This window comes from Euprymna scolopes, chromosome 10, assembly GCF_053919585.1.
Source record: "Euprymna scolopes isolate OS-2025 chromosome 10, ASM5391958v1, whole genome shotgun sequence".
Classification (NCBI taxonomy): Eukaryota; Metazoa; Mollusca; class Cephalopoda; order Sepiida; family Sepiolidae; genus Euprymna; species Euprymna scolopes.
The window spans coordinates 78,451,237-78,471,864 of record NC_136491.1 but is presented as its reverse complement, the minus strand read 5'-3'; the positions used below and the strand labels follow the sequence as shown (position 1 = coordinate 78,471,864).

The 20,628-nt window shown below is 31.8% G+C and overlaps 1 protein-coding gene across 15 annotated transcripts in view; it reads right to left on the bottom strand.

Annotated features, from left to right (window-relative positions):
• The window catches only part of LOC145286115 (uncharacterized), an 863,779-nt gene that overhangs the window by 112,292 nt on the left and 730,859 nt on the right, over positions 1–20,628 (bottom strand). For 9 of the 15 annotated variants that reach the window (XM_080134803.1, XM_080134809.1, XM_080134810.1 and 6 more), the window contains one exon: positions 17,912–17,992. The exons of the other annotated variants lie outside the window; for them this stretch is intronic. The gene's annotated coding sequence lies outside the window, so the exon portion shown is untranslated. The remainder of the gene's footprint in view (positions 1–17,911; positions 17,993–20,628) is intronic. 15 annotated transcript variants of the gene reach the window in all.

Here is a 20,628-nt window from a genome sequence, read left to right as displayed (position 1 = left end):
CGAAACTCATTTTTCGTATTTCGAATTGTTATCAGCGGTTGATTTAACTGAGAGTTACTTGAATGAATAACAAATATTTTTATACATCATAACTGTTTGATACATCTGAATTCGTTGCAGTGCGCCGACATCAGTGGGTTAATTTTCAAATTAATATAAATTATTGCACAGTAAAAATGAGTAAATTAAAACAACACAAAATTAGCAAGTGCATTAAAAATTATATCGTTATTTTTAAAATTGGAGTAATTGTAGTTTTACTATTTTTAAGTTTTCTTTTCCCGCTTTCCTTCTAAGGAGACAAAATTTTTAAAATTAATTTCTAAATTTTACAGATTGTGCTGAGATAACCAACCGCAAAGGAGCTCGGCCGTTGCAACGAATTTAAATCTCCTTCTTAAGAAGTACACTCTACACATGCGTGAATGATGTGTTTTCTTCTTTCACTTAAAAAATAGATGTGCAAGTTTATAACGCTGTTGTGATGTTGCTTAATGGATAGCGTATTCCCTTACAGGCTTAGCTTTTGAAGTTTGCGCTAGACAAGTGCCGTTGTTAATAACGTACTCAGTTATTATTTTTAGAACATAAAATGTTTAGCTTGCTTATTATTTTTAGAACATAAAATGTTTAGCTTGCTTAAAAAGAAATCGTTATTTTTAAAATTGAATTATTTGCATTTTGTTTGATTTTTAATTTTGTTCTCCCCTCTCTTTGAAGGAGACATAAAACATTCTGATGTTTACGGACTGGGTACTAATATGGCTGTTGTAACGGAACATAAAGCGTAATATTTCCAGATTGAGGAAGAATTAAAGAAAGTCGCTTATACCGATAAATTGTCATAAAAAAATTGCCTAATATTTGGAGAATAGCTTCTTCTCTTTGTATAGCTTCTGCGGAAGGATCTGATGGGAGGTGGGCATGTACTTCTTTGTTGGGCGATTAAATTTTCGTGCTTTTATTCGTTTTTGATTAAGGATTATCGTATCTTTTGTTTTTGAAGTGTTACATTAAAAGACACTTACCAAACACCCCGTCCATATACCCGGGTAAAGTTGGGGGCATCGACGTTGTCCACAATGAAATTGACATATAGTAATGAAAAAAGGTGCAATATTCTTAGTAGATGTGGCAAACGGTACTTCATTTCTTTGATCTATTATCTTTGGGCACCAGCAACCATGATTATCCTTGATAGTTTAATATAAACCACTAATCTACATATGTGTAAGACGACTTAGCAACCGTCCTGTAGGTAGGTGTTCTGTTTTTATCATGTGACTAATTTCTACTTAATGGCAATGTTAAAGGTCAATTTAATTGCTTTTAAATTTCAAGCATCATTCTAAAATGCAGCCAATACCTCACAATGAAGAACTACCCATTTGTCAGTCATGAATACATTTAAAGTCGAATTAAACTGCTAAATAATTAGACACAAGCATTGGTATAGGTGGTTTACACTGTCAGATGATAATCGATTGATCTGTCAACTTTTCTGTTATGCTTCTGTTTCTATGTAATTCTTAGATCAACTTATGTATCTGAGCAAGATATCTCGATTGATCTCAATCTGTTGATCTAAATACATAAAATGAACATATGCATTTAAATCTAATAAATATATGCTTTCCTTGTCACCATGGCATAATAAATAACATAAGGTATACTACTAACACATTAAATAACTAATGAAATTGAAGCTTATCTTAAGGTAACAGAATCAACAGCATTTTACTCCAAAGTTGTTGCATCATAAAACACAAGTAATAATATATGACATTATATAAATAGAACAAAAAGTATAGTACACTGTCTTAAATACTACAATCTATTTAACTGAGCACTGAAAGATAATGCAACAGTGAATTAATAGATGCGAAAATATAGATGCAGTTTAATTAGAAACATATAAAACCTATATTAGTTACAGCTTTGTTTAACTATATTTATAAGCGGTATTATCTTTCGATCAGGGTGTTACGTTTAACTCACTACATATCCAAATGAAATAAGGCTTCATGAGATTAAATGATTTGACAATTGGAAAGATGAAAAATATCATGAGAGGATAAAATATGATTAATGGAATTAATTCTTATTTATTATCTATTATTTGATGATATAGAATTTAAACTATCTTGTAATCACTACGTTATGCATTTTCCCGTCCGAGGACGTGTACAGGACGTTATTATCCTGAAATTTCATCGCACTAGCATATTAAAAAGAGGAGTAAGTTTTGTTTCGTTGTTATTGCAAGTACATCCGTTACGGTCACTTGTTTAAAACGAAGGACAAGATATTGGGTTACAGTCGAGCTCTAGTTATTGGAATATCGATAGAGTATATAGAACCTTAAAAAATCTCGACTGCGGCTAAAAGCCTATATAGAACAGAGAAAATCGCCCTCTGAAGGTTTTAATCGATGGCCTAGTCATCACGGCAGGAATCTATGCTTTTTGCTATATCTCTCTATGCCTACTCCTAGCATTACCGGAAGGCGATTGAGTCTCGCGCGAAGTAATACAGAAGAAAGCAAAGCACAATGCAATATTGATTCTCTCGGCTTATTTTATCCGGAGAGCCATGGGGAGAGCACATATTTTCCGTCCCTCTGTAAATGAGAGGAGAGGGGCACACCTCCCTCAGCACTTGGTAAGGTTAGTTAGTTCTAAAGAGCTAATTGTGAAAATTAATTATGATCTGTAATTTGTAATTATGATCCGTAATTTGTTTTGTGATATATTGTAATATTTGGTGTGTAAAACAAATACATTAGATTATTTCTCATATATATTAGATTTGTGTGTCTGCCTTAATGTCTGCCTTAATTTAAGAAACGGACCTAAAGACGAAGAAGATTTCAGCCAGAATGACCCCGGGGCGAAGACGTATTCATGAGTGAATGTGCCAGCCACACCCAACATCCCAGGAATGCTTTTAATCTTCACCAAGACAAAAAGTCGTCTAACTGACAGATCTTCATACGAAGGCATTATTGTCTGACCCATCGTCACGGTATGGAGCCGCGCTTGATCATTTACTGTAACACCTGGGTCGGTCACACGCCAATGCTCGGCCTATATGTTTAAAATATTGCTAGACTTTATCACCTTTATTTTCATGCTAAGGGTATGACTTAGCTTCGATATATCGTCGCCTATTCTTAAACATTTACAACAAAAACTCGTCTAGCGACAAAATACAACTAAAGACATTCTCACTTTACTGGTTTATATACCGAAAACAGTAAAGGACTTCAGTAAGCAAAGTTTATTTAAGAAATACCCATTTTTGCAAGATAGTATTTCGGGCCTGCTTCCAAACTTCCCACAATATGATCGTATGCAAGTTCAATGCAAATATATTCTTGTCTAGTCGTTCTCGTAAATATTAATTTTCTGATCAGTTTCTACTCTCGTTACGAATCTTCACGGTGTTGTTCCACTGTCCATTTCATAAACTCATTAACCTTTATCAAAGCGGCAAACTCCTATTGCATAACATATGGTATCTTTTTACGTAGTTGACTATTATCTCTATCTCTTTCTTTCTTTCTCTCACTCTCTCTCTCTCTCTCTCTCTCTATATATATATATATATATATACATATATACAGAAATGCGTTAGAAGGTAGGAACAGTGAAATTGTTCTACTTTACTTTAGCGATACATTTCATGCAAGTCTTAAATGTCAAACGCGTATTATTATCGCCTTCTTTGTATAAAATGTTCTATTCTTTTGTTAGTCCGTCAGAGTGAAGTTAGAAATCAAATATTCGTTTATCTGTCACTCATACGTTTCAATAGCATTGCTGGCTGCATTAAACATCCACAAAATATGTGCGCATGTATCTGTCTTTTAGTTATAATGAAGTTCAAAATAATCCCTCTGTCGTTGGAATAATGAAACTTAATCGAGGAACATTAAATCATTTAAATATAAATGTCTTAGTCGAACAATCTGTCATTAGTAATTTGGAATACTATTGCTATTCTTTACTAAATTGTGAACATTTTCATTAATCGTTCAAATTATAGTATTTCATAATTATTATTTTAAATAGAATATTTACATCTATCCACGCGTATTTATGAAGTGGTACAGTTATTCGCCAATTGTTTCGTCTTGTTTCGTTGATTTTATTTTGTGTGATATAGAATTTTAACCAATAAATTAACCGAGAAGCACCAATATATACATATATGTTTACTGTGTTGCTTCGCCTTTTCTTGCAATATATATAGTGATGTTATTGTCTCATTTTTACTAATGTCATTCACTTATAAAATAAGTAATGATGGCTCTACTGCATTATGGTGAATTTATTTGTGTTAGTGACACGGTAAGAGGTTCATGACATGCGGGATTTTTTTTTTGCAAAAGCCATGTCATACCTTACTCTTTCCTTCAATGGTAACAATCAAAGGGAAACATCTGTAAAATATCTAAAAAGATTGCAATATCGAGAAGGAAAATTATTATCAAAACTTTATTGGAATGACATGGAGATTACTGAAGTTCTCAGTAGGTTTATTGCCACTAAAATATCAAAGAATTACTACAGCCGTTATGAACAGGAACACAATAGAGAACGGCTTGTACAACCACGCAGAGTTATTGAAGAAGCGGAGAGTAATGAAAAGCGCGGGAAATCCCTTCGCCCAAAACAGAAGCTCACCTTAATGTCATTTTTTAAGCATTGCTTCGAGATATGGAGATACACGAATCCAAGCCAGAAGACCGGATGTAATAATAACTAACAAGAGTACCAGAACACGCAAATTGTAGATTTTACTATCACAGCAGTTAACAGGGTGAGGAGCAAAGAGACAGAAAAGCGAAACAAATATGCGGAAATTGCCAGAGAACTAAAAGTAATATGGAAGAAAATCAACATAATACGAATCATTTTAGGAGCATCAGGAACAGATTAAAAATGTTGGAAACATGACTAGGAGAAATCGAAACTAAGGTGAAGGCCCAGACTATGTGACAGATAGTAATCCTGAAAACAGCGGAAACTTTAAAGAATACGATCGAATGCAGAACTTAATCTACAAAAATGACAATCGCCAAGCGAGCATACAAAAATATAAGAGAAATAAAATAAAAATTAAATCAAGAAATCTGAGTCTACGAAGTTAAAGACTTACTACTTCGACCCTTCCAATCTAAAATTCTTTCTCCTTCTCTTTCCCCTCCTCTTCCTTTCATCTACTTCACCTCCAATATCCCTTTCCTTCTCTCAACCCCTCCCAAAATATTGAAGGGTAAATGGGTGTTGGAAAGACCGAGGAGTGAAAGAACTTACCAGACCTTCACTGGATTCGTGCGGGGCTGACTGAAACGTTGAGGAGGCTTACGGCCACCTAAATTCCAGTGAAGACCATTCGTCGTTGTCAGTTAGAAATTCATGGAAAGCGACTGTTGCGAGGACGCAAATTAATTTGCAAAATTTGTCGAAATAGGAGAGGATTACTGGAAATTTGGGGAGACTTGTTGTCACCCAGCCCCAAAGAACACGATCAGTGTTTGTAGATGAGCAATCTCTGATGATAACCTGTGTGAGGACTCCTAGTAAGCGAATGATAATAATCCGTATGCTTATAATAAAAAAAAAATAAATAATAATAATAATAATAATAATAATAATAATAATAATAATAATAATAATAATAAGCGCAAGCCAGACCTCGGCTGGACAAGCGCAAAGAGAACTGGGGGCTTGGGGAGGCTGAGTGCCACTCAAATTCCAGCATAAACCAATAGCCACTACCAGCGAAAAATCAATGGTAAGCGGATGTTGCGATGATGCAAATTAATTTGCAAATGCTATCGAAGGAGGTGAAGAGGTCTGGACGTCTGGGGTGACTTGTTGTCACTCAGCTTCCAGAGAATACCACAGGTCTCCAATCAGATCGGTTGTTGACTTGTGTGAAAGCTCCATGTGAGCCAATAATAATAATAATAATAATAATAATAATAATAATAATAATAATAATAATAAAATTATAACCGAAACTGTATAATTGTAAGTGTACTCTCCTACGCCCTCGCCCATCCCTAAATTTTTATCGTTACAATAAACTCTTGCAACACCAAATAAATAAGCAGAGTCAAGGAAGATGGAAATTATAGAATCCCTCCTCTATTGATTATTATATATTACGAGAAGTAATTTGTCTGATGGACAAATTCGAAAAATATATATATAATAATGCTATTGTCGTTTATGTCTATGCTTCTTTACAATATCACGCCAGCATATATTTGGGTTCGATGATGAATGCCCTGAAGGGTTACTTTTGATTAATTATAATTTTAACATATGCTAACGAAGAAATGATTTGCGGCGATTTAAATAGTACCTCTATTCTCGTCGTAAATTGAAGTAATTAATAACAAAATAATAAAATAGTGAGTTACACTGGAGTTAGACAAGGGATCATTCTAGCTATAGTCGATTACTTTAGCATTAAGCTACATCTCAAGATGACAATAAATATGTTTTTGCTTTTCTTAAGAAGACATTATTTTTATGCAAAACATTAAGTTAGGAAAAAACTTGTGATACCAAATATAAATCTTGAAATCTTATTCAACCTTGCGTCCAACAAGATATTCAAGTCATATAATTCCTCCAACTTATCTACTTTAGTGTGATGTGCCTTTTTCTACGAATTAGTATGAGTTAAATAAGATATTCAATTTTTAACGAAAATCCCCGTCATAATTTTCGAATGTATTCATTACCACATTAACGATTCCACTAGCCGTATGCATTTACAACTAATAACTAACCACTGTTTATTTCTTTGGCTGTGAAAAGATATAATTAGTCCTCCAAATTTTATAATTTAGGGTTGTTGTACTTTAGATCACATTACTGTTTATAATATTAATACAGAAATGTTAGTTATAATTGTCACAAGCACACATACCAGTGCAATATTTATAAAGGTTTTATGCAACTATAAATTGCTTTATGAATTTTTAAATGTTACTTAATCTATAATTTATTTAAATAAAATAAATGTCTGTAGCATATATTTTAGAGAATAGCATCATCTTAAATAACAAAACGGACAAAAAACAAAAAAACAAAACAATATTTGGTAACATATAATTTATGAAATTTACAAACGTGTCCAATGTTACATAAATTCATAAGATTCAATTAGAACCAAACTGATATTCATAAATACATGTATGTATATGTTTCTTTACATTATATTCTCATTTAATTATCTCCATATCATAAGGTTACCTCCCTTTCTTTTAAACGAAATTACTGAAATTCATGCTAAAATGCATATGAGCTCATACTCAATGGATATAAATAGATATACAGCGGCGCCAAAAAGAAAGTCTGCACTTGAGATTTTTTTCAAAAACCGCAATTTAAAGCTAAATAGAATGTAACTGTTTAACAACCCATGTGATTTCCCATTTAGTCTTCTATATTTTTACCTGTTTATAATTGGCTTTTAATTGAAGTGTTCTAGAATTTACGTCAATTGAAAAAAAATAATCTCAAACCGACTGTTGTTTAAACAGTTACATTCAATTTAGCTTAAATTGGTGGTTTTGAAGAAATGAAAAGTGCGACCATTTTTGGCGCCACTGTTTTCTGAATCTGTGTACAATTAAAAGAAAACATATAAAAATGATAAATATCAATCATTATTACTAAGTAATCATACTGACATAGCTATTGTACGAGAACATGTTTCTTATGAAGATCCAAAATTTGATTGAATTATAATTTAAAATTCAATACACAATTTACCTTAGCATCATTTTTCTAATTAAATTCCCAGTTAATACATTAGTGTTTTATATAGGGTATACATTTATTAAGTGTACTAGGGTCGCTTGTGAATACTAAAAGTAGATAAGACACTAGAAAATATTATCCTAAAACTCATATTTAATTTATCAAATCAGTTATATAGGTATTGTATGTTTTCCTCATTTAACTTAATTCTCTGCTCTTTTAATTTTGTGTCTCACGATTCACCCTCAATTAATTAAAATAATGAGAGATTACTTGTGGCTAGAAATTAATGTAAGTATACCTTCTATATTATGCCCTAATTATATTAATTAAATCATATTTCTAATATAATTATAATATGAAAAGTTTATATGATGTATATTTTTCTCTAGATATGTTATATAACTAATATCGGAGATTATTAGTCAATCTTTTCAATATTTTGAAATAAGTTAGCATATAACTCGTTCTATGTATACAACCTCGGATAATTTCTTGTTCTTTTATTTAACATATTGTCGTTTTTCGTGACTATAAAAAAAGCTTCCAAAGTGCACAACTTGCATCATTTCTTTCTTATTAGGAATCTATTTATTAAAAGTGTGTTTATTTGCCTAACCTAGAATGAGTTATTTTTTCATGCTACTTTAGAGAATCTTCCTAGCCAATCTTGCTAAAGTAGTGTGTGACTTATCTAGATCTACATGTAGTTCAATTTTAAATGAGTACATACTATTTTAAATACACGCCTCCTTTATTATGTCTATATAAATATATACATATATATATATGTATATATATATGTATATATAATATATATAAGTAAACAATATGTGCTTATATATTCAATATATATTTACATGCATGTATATATATATTTAGATAGATAGTGAGAGAGAGAGAGAGAAAGAGAAAGAGAGGGGTTACCCTAATCACGTTGCAAGCCCTCGGAAATTCGCCGGAGTAAAGCAATGCTGAACCTGGGCAGTACCAGATGGATCGCTGTTTTGGAATCCGTGGCGTAGTGCGTAGACACCTCTTTGCAAGAAATGCTAAATCCTTACGTCGTCATTTTCGATGATGGGGATATTCATGTACTCGGAAACACTTCTAAATTATATACTCCCATTAAAATTTCCCCTCTTTAAGGAAGACGAGTCACCCCGACTAAGACATCACTATACACATCAAACTATTTATATATACTGGATTAAATTAGTACTACAAAAAATCGCAAATTTTTCATAATTTTTATTCTCTACTGAGTGGACTTTCACAATATTATATACTGAAAAAAATTAACAACATTCGAAAAAATATATCTAATGACAGAATTTCTAATCAATTTTTGCAAAGTATTTCGAAACATGTGCAGTTTTTCTCAGCTAATAAAAACGACGTAAATCGACATACTGTGCATTTTAAATTATTGCTTTAAAAATTGGATTTTGCATTTCTCATTAAAATCGCTGATTTATTTCTTAATCAGTATATATGTCACATCTTGTTTTATGAGAAAAATAATGGAATATCTAAATGCTACAAGTTTGCGTTTTACTTTTTCTAAAGGATAAATATGAACTGGTGTTTTTGTAATTCGTTTAACTTCAGTCTATATTGTCAGAAATTAAGTGTTTATATCCATGGGTTAAAACTTGATCTATACATGAGATACTAGATATTCGAGCATTCTTTTAACGTTTTCCTTCATCTCAGTTAACTATTTGAGTACATAATTTCTTCTACCCAAGTAAGTTTTTAAATACGTTATGATATATCTTTATTTTGATCAATTAACTTACTTGGTTCTGGGATAAGAATTCCCGAGTCCGGTAGAGTATTTAGCTTTATGTTGTAACTTGGCATAACATAATTTGAGGAATACGCACTCCTCATCGTAAAACCAGTATAGTTTAGCAATGTGTGCTTATAAGTTCAATAATCACAATGACGATTGCTTACCTGTTAATGCGTATCTTGGTTTGACTGGCTGATACGTAGTTTGGATTTTACACCAGTGATAAGGTTATGTGAAGAACGATCATGATTAGAATGGTAGTTCAAATGTATATCTAATTAATCAAAATTATGAACCCCCATACCAAAAACAATAATAACTTTAAGCGAAGGGAGACCTGTTAAAAACTAGTAACCGTGTAAAGTAAACGTGTTCAGCGTCTTCAAAAAACAACCAAGAATGTGATGAAGTAAACGTATAATTTAACAACAATAAGAAAGAAATAAAGAAAAGTTCGTTTTTCCTGTTTGAAGTGATTATGACGTATCCAATTTATTTTATATATTATACTATTCTTAACAATTAGTAAATATCGATTACTTATAATTAAATGTTCGCTTATGACCCTGTAAGATTTAGCTTTACTTCTCTAACTGTAACACACAACTCTGTAATGCAGCTTCAACATTGCATTTACAAAATTATTTTTCCAACTTTAATTTTATGCCAGGCATTTGTCACCGTAATAGAGAAACTTTCTTAAAATCATATATTCTTCTTTGCTTCTCCAAGTGGAATGTACACTACTATACTAACACCATTATAAGATATAATATGTTTCTTTTTGCATACACCGTGCAGAGATGTAACCATTAAAATGAGTCATTTTACATATTACGACATATGCACTTCGTTTACAAGCGTAACATTTCTTAATTAACTTCGTTTACGGTAGGCCTTTTACGATATTCCTCGTCTAACACAAATTATCTTGCGTTGGACTATTGTGCCATAAATGGTCATAACCTTACATTGTACATGAATTCGAGACCATTCAAGACACGGAAAATGCCCCCAGCTCAGAAAAATGACCAAATCTTAAGGAAAACATTGGAAAGTAAGGGGATGATTCTACTTCATCTTCTACTAAGGAAAGAAATTAGGATATTGATAATTATTTTTAGTCTTTTCATGATATTTCCTAATAACTAAATTAGCAAACGTAAGAACATCGCAAACCTCTGATTCTTTAATGTATTTGACCTCTGATGCTTGATCATAAATTTTACAGTGTACCGAGTAAATACGAAGTAAAACAAGTTAGTACCGACTGAGATTTAACATTATTTTTCACTTAGTGTTTTATACTATCATTATATCAACAAACATACATGTCTATTATAATCAAGTCGTATTTCTGTTTGCGCGTTTTTCGTTCACGACTTGATTCATATGTAAAAATCTGCACTATCTTACAAATTGATTGTTATATTGAAAGCGGAGCTCTACCTATTTTCATTCAATATGATTTGTATATATAATATTCATTACAAAGATATCAACGCTGACGAAGTAACCCCATTTGCGTATTACATTAAAATATTTTAAACGATTAGCTTCATGTAATTAAGTTTTGTTGCTGTAATATAATTGTTTTAATTGTTCCATTTAGAAATATTATTTAACGTAGATTTATTTTATTTATTAGTTATGTAATTTATCTTTCATTGCATTTATTTTCAATTATTATTAAATAACACTACTTGACTTGTAAAATGAAATGAAAGTTTATTTATTAAAGCCGTTAGTTATTTCCCCTTTAATCCATAAAGATTATTCCACCTATTTTCATATACACAAATGTGTATGCTTATGCTCCCATAAAGCCAACATGTAGTCAGGATAAGCGTAGGAAGTTAGGATATTCGGTGTATCTTTAATAACTTTTTTAATAAGACCACCCACACCTCTCCTTTAACTTACCATGGATTTACAGCTAATTATGTAATAATTTTACCGTGATATTTTACGTGTCCTATTAAACAGTGTATTTCTATTTATTATATATTTTATTTCTTTTTTCTCGACACGCTCATATTTGTCCTCATGTTCATAGGAATTGTAAATATCTTCAAATATTTATAGGGAATTTTCGTGTTCGTATATATTTTAATAAACGGTCTGAAACTTATATATATATATATATATATATATATATATATATATATCATTTAATTTATAGAAAATATCATCGCATATAAAAATACCAAGTTTAAATGTGTGTGAAAGTTTTTCTTATGTAAAGCGTGATTTAAAGCATTCATATGTTTTCAAATTATTATTCTTATGAAGATATTGCAGATAGGAATAAAACACAGCATTGAATCGGTGGATTAAACTAGATTATACGATGGAGGAGCATTCGAGAAAAGCAGACTCTAGTTGCATATATATAGAGAGAGTGTAAGCTTTTGTAAGAAATTCTGTTTCTCATATAGGGTTTACGCGATTAAAATAATCTAAATTTTCAGGAGAATTTAAATTTAGGAAATAGTAATTGTTATACCTCCTAGGGGGAACGCATTGTCTAAATCTGCCACATTCACTTATTATTCTGTTGAAAAATATTTCACTGCTGACTTCGTATGTAGTAAATGATGCACAACATATTAAGACAAATTGAACTTTCTTGTATACTAAATTTTACACTGATCATTGAAATACTTACTAATTTACTATATGCTAGTAAAACGATACATGCTTGTTAACAGACTTGTTAACTATCACTCATATACAAATAGAAAAAATGAGAGCATTTGGGACTTGTTTAAAGCGTGAAATACCTGCAACTAGGATTATATTTAGAAAGATAAACAGAAACCTCATTGAGTCGGAGAACGGAAGACCCCTCAGGATTTCTGAAAAATCTTATAATAGTATCTCGGATAATAAGCAGTCACAAATTTTCTTTGCTATCAAGCAACCCTGGTGCCGCCTGCATTGCGAGTGGTAACACGATACTGAGCTTCTAAAGGTTAACGTTGGACTCTATCTTGGAGTCCAAAAAACATTTCTTCCAACTCTCCCATCGTGCTTTAAAATTAAAAAAAAATACCGCGACATTTTAAAACATGCGGTCTTGATCATGCACCCGCTTTATAAAGAAAAATCCTTTAGTGAGCTTGCCTTTATTATCTAGAAATTCTTTAAAAATCCAATTGAAAATCGTTCATTCGCTGATAGTTAGAAAATTGTTTTATGGTGCTGGTTTTATAGAATTGTGGTTCAGGAAAAAAAAACATTTAAAAACCTGGCCAATGAAGTTATCACCAAACCAATGTATACCAAATTTTGCTAATCATCAATTCCACTACAGGTTGATTCAACAGTCACATTTGAACTGATTAAGCATATGCTTTCGAAGGCTAGTAAATCTAGGAATACCCCAATGTTTATACAATACTTATCATAAAAATATTTTCATAGAAAATTAATTCATGCGACAAACATTTTATACGATTATATCATCCTATCTAAAATCAAATCCACGATCCTAAATACCATCATATCTAATAAGTAATCTGTTTATTCTTATGTGCCGCTATAAATCGTTATTACACTTGGTGTTGATAGGCAACCCTCCTGATTCAATTGTGTATAGACATGTATACTTGCAGGCGACATTATGCTCAGTTTAGGTTAAAACAATCACACATATATCAAAGGTTATTGCTAAATCTGTAGAACAAACACTGAACATGTAGTGTAATTGGGATATCAACTGATGTTGACATGTAATCGACCTTAGGAAAATCTCATTTCCTTTAATAATTATAAGAGATATGTTCAACAACTACTTACTATAGCCAATTATAGAGGCGTGATAATTCAGCGTTCCTCGGCCTAATATTACCAGGTATTATGAATTGAACCACATTACTAGAAAGTATAGCACAAGTGTTTTCAAGTAGGGTGGGTAACGTCTACCGAGAGATAAATCATTATACACCTGTAGACTCTATGTCTATAAAAGGACTAAAAACTAACCTGGAAGCATTGTTGCTACCTCTGGGCTGATAAATCAAACATTTGTTAGTCCTTTTTAGACAGAGTGCACACAAAAATATCTTCTGTAATATGCACCCGTACTAATAATTAATCTATTGCTCAGGTTTAGTCTCGCAATCTGGGATTTCTGTGCTTCTTTAACACTCTAATTTTTAATTCAATTTGACCCGATGAACTAGTTAACATGACACTCTTTCCCCAGTATCATATACATCGCCGACCAGTCAGTTAGAAAAGTCATATAATTCACAAAAAGTTCCGAATGCTAGCGGATTTTCGACTTGAAAGTTTCTTCCATTATGTTTTCGGTTAAACTTTGGAATTTTATTCCTGCTTCATGTTTCTCAGACTGTAGGTTTATACAAAAATTTAGTTAAGTGTACAAATATTTTACTGAACCGCTTCTCACCTAGAAAAGTTTGTAGCACTTTCTTCTATGTCACAATAATCATGTATATTTCATAGCCAGTCTGTTTTGTTTAGGGTAAAGTTGTGATATACAATCATTATAAGTGACTAGCGAGACCCGTGGAAACTCCACAGAGGACTCATTCATATATGATATATTGATGTTGGCATTATGTAGATGTTCGGGGTAATTAGAGATGTTCTGATATTATTTTATCTTTTTTGTTAAAACTGGAAAATTACTTATCTAAGATAACACGAACGCCCGGCAAAGCCCGCGCGTAAAGTACGATTAGAAATGATATTTGTATTCTTACAGATTTCGTATATATAATTATGGAGTTAATGTTCTATAAAGACACTGTGGTCGTTTTGTTAAAACTGTATCACACCGCCCATAGTAAAATAATAAATTTGATATATTGTATGGGCTAATTATATCATTACAAACACACCAATCACTTAACACATATTTCATCATTTTTCATAATTCTTGGAAATGTTACGGATGTCGACAAAACTTATGATTATTTTGACCAACATTATCGCCCACCCTTAATAAAATAATAACTTTGATATATCATTTGGGTTGATTATTTCATAACAATCCCACCCATAAATTAACACACATTTCATCATTTTTCATAAGTCTTGGATATGGTTTAAATTTCGACAATATTTTGTGAGAGTATTAACCCTCATTATGGTCCCCTGCTCTAAAATAATAACTTTGATTTATTGTCTGAGCTGATTATTTCATTATAAACACACCAATAAATTTACTGGCATTTCATAATTTTTTATAATTATTAGATATGTTACAAATTCGACAATTATTTTTCATAATTTTAACTCAGATTATATCCCGCCCCCTTACTAAAATAATAACTTTGATATATTGTCTGGGTATATCATTACACTACCAACACATAAATTAATTTACTTACATATATTGATTTTTCATAATGCTTGCATATGTTACTAATCTAGACAACAATTTTTCATAATTTAAACCCATATTATCGCCCTTCTCCCTTACAAAAACAACAACGTTGATATATTTCCTTGGCTGATTATTTCATTGCAAACACATCAATAAATTAATTCACATTTCATAAGTATTGGATAGCTTACTAATTTCGACAATAATAAGTTTTGATTATTGAACTCACATTATACCCCCATTACTGAAATAATAACTTAGATATATTGTCTGGACTGATTATTTTATTACAACACACCTATCTATTTACTCACTTTTCATTATATTTCATAATTCTTTGATATGTTACTAATTTCGACAATCATTTTTCATAATTTTCGCCCACATTATCGTCCCCCTACTGAAATAAGAACTTCCATGTATCGTTCGGGCTGATTTTTTCATTACACACACACACACCAATCAATTAACCCACTTTTTATCATTTTTGATAATTCTTTGAAATGTTACTAATTTTGACAATCATTTATCATAATGTTAACTTACATTGTTGCTCCCGCCTTACTAAAATGAAAGAAAAAACTTTGATATATTGTCTGGGCTGATTATTTCATTATAAACGCAGAAATCAATTTTGGGTATTCTCATAGTATATATGTTCCACCTATTTCATCTAATCGCGCATGGCGCTCCGTAGTCTGCTAGTATATATCTTCCACGAATCTCATTCGATCTTGGGCAACGCTATGAATTCCGCTACTTTATATTTGCACTTATCTTATCCAATTCCGAGACTGACTATATATCCGCCACCCAACTGTTTAAAATATACATGAAATAAAGTAATGTTTGACGTTTAAGGCGTTAAGGATTTCAGCCATTTCCGGGACTGATTTCATATCCACCTGTTAAAAAATACATAAAATAAAGTAATGTCAAAATGGTAAACGGTTTCAACCATTTCCGGGACATACTTAATATCCCTACCCCACTGTTTAAAATATACTTGCAATAAAGTAATGTTTAAATCATGAAGTGTTTCAGCAGCTTTTCGAAATTAATACATAAAAACCTTAACACAGTTAGGGTTTGTCAACAATTACTTAAACATGAATTCCTGAGTGTAGTATCAGTCTCAGCATGCCAATGACTTTAATCCCTCCACCCTCTTTAAGAAGAGATTTTGAAATTATTTATTAAGGACGAAAATGTTAACTCAGGATTACTTGATATACTTACGTGATTTTTGGAATGTTACAAATAAGCCCCTAGTGGGCACTGATCCAGTTACCTGATTTTTGGGATCAACAGTACATCCATGTGATTTTTGTAATATGACATCTTATGTTAATGTAGTACATCATGAATATACTATATGCATCTTTCTAAACAGAAGATAATGACGCCATCAGCGGAAGTAAACACGTCAGACTTTCATCCCTTCCTACTCGAAAAGAATAACCTTCTTAGTGACACACAATATGGTTTCCGTTCTGTTAGATCAACAGCAGATGTGCTTAGAATTATATCTCATAGGATAAGCGAATCTCTCGACGGAGGCAACCTTTACAGGGCAATTGCTAGAGAAGTAATCAACTATCTCAGCAAAAATACCCTTCTTAGTGACACACAATATGGTTTCCGTTCCGCTAGATCAACAGCAGATGTGCTTAGAGTTATATCGCATAGGATTAGCAAATCCCTCGACGGAGGCAACCTTTCTAGGGCAATTGCTCTTGACATAACTAAGGCCTTTGATAGGGTATGACATGAAGGTTTATTTACAAGAGCTCAAGCTAGGGCAGAACTGGAAATGTATTCTCAATTATTAAATAATTTCTTTCTGACAGGTTCATATGATAGGCAAAAATCAGAAGCTCATAGTATTAATGCTGGAGTCCCTCAGGGGTCTATCCTGGGCCTAACTCTTTTCCTGATCTACATTAATGATCTTCCAAATCACATCCTTACATCATTTGTAGACATTTATGCTGATGACACTACCATCTATGGTAGCACATCTAAGTCAGTAAACGTCCAGTTGCTCTCCGATTGTCTCCACTCTGATCTTGAGCACGTGGTACAATGGGGAAAGGAGTGCTTGGTTACTTTTAATGCATCTAAAACCAAGCTTTTATCTTTACATCATCAATGTTCTGACCCCCATCTGTCATCAGTTGAAATAAATGGCTCTTGTCTTTAGGAGGTGTCAAGTTTTGACAAGCTTCTGGGATTGACCTTTACTCCTGATCATTAATGGAAAAGGTACATCAAATCTGTCGCCAAGGCCGCTGGAAAAATGGTGGGATCATTCTATCTATCCAGTAGATATCTCACTGCTAATACAATTATCTATCTATATAAGAGTCAGGTATGTCCAAGGATGGAATACTGTTGCCACATTTGGGCAGGAGCTGCTAGAAAGAACTTGTCCTGCCTTGATAGAGTTCAAAATAGACTTCGTAGCCTTGTAGGATATGTCCTTTTCTCTTCCCTGCAACCTCTATCACACAGAAGAGATGTTGCCAGTTTGTCTCTGCTGTATCGTTATTTTCATAGAAAGTGTTCGACTGAGCTTCAATCTATGGTCCCCCCTCGAAAAACTTTCACAAGAAACACTTGTCTAGCTGAAAACACTATCAATAATTACCCCCACTCGTTATCTGTGCCTAAACCTAAACGTAGATTCCATGAGCAGACCTTTCTTAAAACTGCACGCCTGTGGAATCGTCTTCCGTTTTCCTGCTTTCCAGCTGACTACAATATTGTTGTCTTCAAGTCTAATGTAAAAAAGTTCTTGATGAGCCGTTCCACTTGATAAAAAATTTACCGAATTTGCATTGCTAACGATTACTATATTGTCCAATTTCTACAGTACACTCTTTAAACCTTATCCTCAAGTGGCCTTTTGGCCCTGATAAGTGGTGATTTCTATGTAAAAAAAAATATAGGGAATCTAATACTTACCGGCTCTCGAGTGGATTTACTATTTATCCATAGTAGAAGAATGAAACAAACAAAAATGCAGATTTATGTTCTTAGTTGATTCTGAAATAAGAATATAAAATATTGTTTGTCTCTGGGGAAATTGAAAAAAAACATAAATTTCGTAGACGAATGAAAAAAAATGTTTTCATCTTTTATTTTATCTTTTTAAACGCAAGAACATTTAGTTTTACCAGAGGCGAACTATTTATAAGCCTCTCAAACAAAAAAGAGATTAAGAAAGCCCGATGCGAAGATATCGACTTTAAAACGATATAGTACTAGAACATCAAATGAGTAATAAAATATCCGACGCAAGATGAAAACATTTAATTAATTGAACAAAACCAATTGCGTTCGCCTTAATATCTATTTTAAAATTTTAAAATTATAATATAATCTTGATGAAAAAATATATTTTTTCCGTTGAGCAAAAGCCAATACCTTATTTTGCTTCTCGATTATGCTAAAAATTGCAGGGTTAAACTAAACAGATTTAAAAATAAATATAATTTAATGTACGCTTGTTTAATTAATGTTTAATTATTATGCATAAAACTATTTTAAATGTAAAATAAGATAACGTGGGGACATTATGCCTTCTAGAAAAATAGTCCAAATCAACTGAAATTTTGTGAATAGTAATTAATTGTTATAAAATAGCTATTGTTAAAAATATCTCCAACATCAAGATTTATCTGAATATTCAAAAGCAGGTTTCTGCTACAATGTTGTTATTTTGAAAAAATCATAGCTTATAGATAAAATACTTACGCCAAACGTTCTGTGATAATATTTTTAGTAATCGCTTAAAGAAAACAAAGCACGACATATACCACACACACATATCCGTTCTCAGTTTACACACACACACACACACACACACACACACATGTATATATATATATATATATATATATATATAAGTGAAAGTTTTTGTCTGTCTATCTGTCTGTGTACATTTTCATACCAAATAACTCTGTCAATTTTCAGTCTACACACTCGAAATTTGATATACAGGATATTAAGATATGGGAAAATCTTTTTAATCGGGTTTCATGTCCAAGAAACCTATCTAAAATTTTGATTGTTTATACTCCAAATTGGCGGAGGAATTTGGTAGAGTTCTCAAAGGTCAAATCGTTGAACTATGACCCCTTTAACAGCCAAATATATAGCCGATTACAAAGATGTTCCCAAATTTCAATACACTGTATATCAAATTTCGAACCTGTAGACTTAAATTTGACAGAGTTATTGCGTAGGAAATGTAAACAGACACACAGAATGACATGTTCACTTTTATAGATATATAGATTATACACAGTTAAGCACCATGTCAAAATTATACATGAATTAATGTTGCATAATAATAATTAAATGAAACTAATAATCTAATAACACACTTTAAAAACGTAATAATAAAGTTATGACCGATCATTTTAAAATAATGCTAATAAGTAAAACTTCATTAAGCCGCTTGAAGATCGGTGCATAAGTATATTAGGAAATTCGTTTTAATCATTTTGTAAATAATAAAGTAGGGCATTTTTATAAACACTAGAGCGAGAAAAAACCCAACATTATAGATATATCTTTGTTATATCTATAACCTTTTTCTTTCTCGTTTTGGTATTGATAAGCCTAGTGTATTTATTTACACTTTACTTATTTATGCATCTCTTTTACTTTCTGCATAATAGTTTAGAATTTAAAGATGTAAACGTTACAACGCACGAAAATGTTTGTACAGAATTTTCAGAAAGGTGTTTCGCTGCCTCTATTTGTGCACACATTTAGAATACATACAGACATACATACACGCACACACATATATACACATATATATGTGTGTGCGTGTATGTGTGTGTGTAAGACAAGCTAATTTATTTAAACATAACTCTATTTGCGCATAGTTTTTATTTTCTATACAATTGTTTAGATGTATGTATATATATATATATATATATATATATACATACATACATATATATAAGTCTAAACAATGGTATGCATGTGTGTATGTATGTATGGATGGATGGATATATATATATATATGTCTATATATATGTACGTATGTATGTATGTATATATTGTAAATGTGTGTACGAATAGAGGCTACGAAACATCTCTCTGAGAGTTTTAACATTCATCACACATTTGGTTTGATTTTTAGCAGAAAAACACTACTGGTAAAAGATCAAAATTGTAAAACAAACAGTTTACCTTGACAAGATAAGCAGAATAAAACATTATTCATGCTGTTATTTAATTTTCACAGCACGTCCCTACCTCTGGGTAAACTATACGCGTAGAAACTATACAGATATTATTAACGACTAAGGCTGAAGCAGAAGCTTTCTGAATGCGATGCTAGCGTTTTCAACCAAGAAATATTTTTAATAACTTTTTAAAACATACCTTTGTATTTGCTAATAATCAATAAAGATGTGGATCTCTAGTAATAAATAGGAAATCTACTTGAAGTTACATATAATATTTAAGACCATGAAACACCAAGCTGTCAATATATATATATATATATATATATATATATATATATGTATATATATTATATATTTGTGTGTGTGCGTGTGTGCGTGTGTGCGACCTTGACCACGTGTGTGCGAAAATTCTCTGCCAAACTCTTCTTTGAATATAAAGTTAGAGGTTTGCTACTTGGTCTATTAGTTGCTAAG